Genomic DNA, 2,294 nt, shown 5'->3' with positions numbered 1-2,294 from the left:
ATATATATATATATATATATATATATATATATATATATATATATATATATATTAGACTACCCGTGACCCGTTGGGTTAGTATGTTATATTAGCTATGGAATTAATGTATGAGCGTGTCACTTGTGACGTAAAAGAAAATACTTTTTTGTGACATAAGAGAAACATTTCATGAAAATATATTAAAATGAAAAAAAGAATATAGATAGATTTCTATGAGTCGTTTTGTTTATAATTGTTTATTTTTGAAAAAGGAACGAACTTACAGCATTGAATTATAAGTGGTTTGCCATACTTATAGGTAAATGTGCACTGAACAGATACCATAATACTTAAAGTTAAATTGAAATTTTGATATATCTTTTAATTTAAACGCGAAAAAATAATTGGGACACTGAAAACGTACACAGTAAAACAATACGTTTTATTGTCGCGTTGATTATTTATTTGTAACGCAAATTAAAAAAAACATATTTTCGGGTTATTTATTTATGTTGGTACTGTAGAAGAAAATGTATGGATGTTTTTAAAGAAAGATGTATTAAAAATGGAGAATAAATTAAAATAAAAAGGAAGTCGGTGGGCAAATCGCCGTTATAAAATGCTCTCACGGTTGTCAAAAATGCAGAAAGCAGAAAGTATTAACAATTGTTTATTATGATAATTTAAACGCAAAAAAAACAATTAGGACGCTGAAAATGTACACAGTAAAACAGTACGTTTTATTGTCGCGTTGATTATTTGTTTATGTATGCATCCGCAACCGAAAGTCGTAAACCGGACGTTGGGTTACAACACCCGTTACAAGGTCATTTGAGTTTTATAATTAGATAGATATATTAGTAACCTGGCAAGGCCACATAGGAGACAACAAAAGCAACAAAACTGAAGCTGACCTGCAGGACACTATAAAAATGTAGGCAAATTTGGCTATATTTTATTAGTGTGAAAATATATTTTGTTTTCTACCAATTGTCATAAAAATTTTAACGATAGAATAATATTATAATCTTCAAAAATCCTTCAAATTTTCATATAACTTCATCCTGGAGAACCAAAGATACGAGCATTTCAATCTTCAATTTAGATACCAGTTTAGATATATCTATAGATATAATACCCTTGTTGGCAATTTTGTAAGTTCGAAATCTACGCGACTATTGATCAGAATTTGACAAATGAGTGACATGACTTGTAACTCTTTGAATCCATGTAAAACTTTCCTCCCTGGTATATTCTTTCTCTAGCTCGCTCTCTCATATTTACGAGAATTTACGAGAATTTACAAGAAATCAGTCAACAAAAATTTGTGCATGCATATACAAATTTCCTGACCCTGTGCGATTTATAAGAATCTGAAAAAACTAGTGTTTGTGAGTTTCTTTCTCTACGCGAATACAGGAAAGCAAAAAACTAGGTTCCTTACAATAATATATGAATTCACTTTGTATGTCAGATATGAGAAAAAAATGTCCACCACATTTCTTTGTATATCTAACCCGAATGTCGCCCTACGCGGGATATACTAGGAAACGTAAGATTAGACTGTGTGCGTGGATATAAAAGTTATCTCTCTAAGTAGGATATGCGAAAAAGCGCACGATTCTGTCATCATTTAATCATTCCAGAGAGAGAGAGAGAGAGAGAGAGAAAGTGAGTGAGATAAAAATAGTAAGAGAAAGGGGAAAGGAAGGGGAAGAGAAAGCGAGAGAGTTCAAATGTGCATTTTCCCTTTTTCTTTTTCTTCTTGTCTGTTCAATGATAGGATTTTTACTTTACTACTAATTCAAAGGCAAGGACTGACGCTGTTTCGTGCTACGTGCGCCGTTGAAGTCTTCTGCTTCGCTTTCTTTCACTACTTACTGTTTTCTTTTTCACTGTCCGCCTAGCCCTCGCCCTGCATCGCAACAACAACAACAACAACAACGACAACAACAACGACAGCGCATTTCTAACAGTCGCTTCAATATTCAACGCAGAAAGTAGGATAACGGTTGACGTGATCCGCAAAAAAAAATAATAATAATAATAAAAATATAATTAACATGAAACGGCGTTTGTCAAAGGCGGCTCTAATTTAATACGAAAAGAAAATGAAAAAGAAAATAGAATAAATAGCGTATGTGTAAACAAATGAAAAAAAAGGCATCATAGAAAAGAAGAAATAGAAATGGATAAAAGAAAATGTTAAAATTAGAGAGAAAAAAAGGAGTAGTAACGCTTCAGATGGTTCAGATGAAAATTTTTTATGTGACTTCAAAAAGGAAAGTAAACAAAAAAAAAAATAATAATCTAAA

The 2,294-nt window shown here is 31.6% G+C and overlaps 1 protein-coding gene across 4 annotated transcripts in view; it reads left to right on the top strand.

The window, feature by feature from the left end:
• The first annotated feature begins 1,364 nt into the window (after positions 1 to 1,364).
• LOC145247322 (uncharacterized) overlaps positions 1,365 to 2,294 on the top strand; it is a 213,978-nt gene continuing 213,048 nt past the window's right edge. For 3 of the 4 annotated variants that reach the window (XM_080108968.1, XM_080108969.1, XM_080108967.1), the window contains exon 1: positions 1,365 to 2,294. This exon is cut by the window's right edge. The gene's annotated coding sequence lies outside the window, so the exon portion shown is untranslated. The other variant, XM_080108966.1, reaches the window with a different exon arrangement.

The sequence above is a fragment of the Euprymna scolopes genome, chromosome 25 (assembly GCF_053919585.1).
Source record: "Euprymna scolopes isolate OS-2025 chromosome 25, ASM5391958v1, whole genome shotgun sequence".
Lineage (NCBI taxonomy): Eukaryota > Metazoa > Mollusca > Cephalopoda > Sepiida > Sepiolidae > Euprymna > Euprymna scolopes.
The sequence above is the reverse complement of the archived record's forward strand: the minus strand, read 5'-3'. Positions and strand labels throughout refer to the sequence as shown.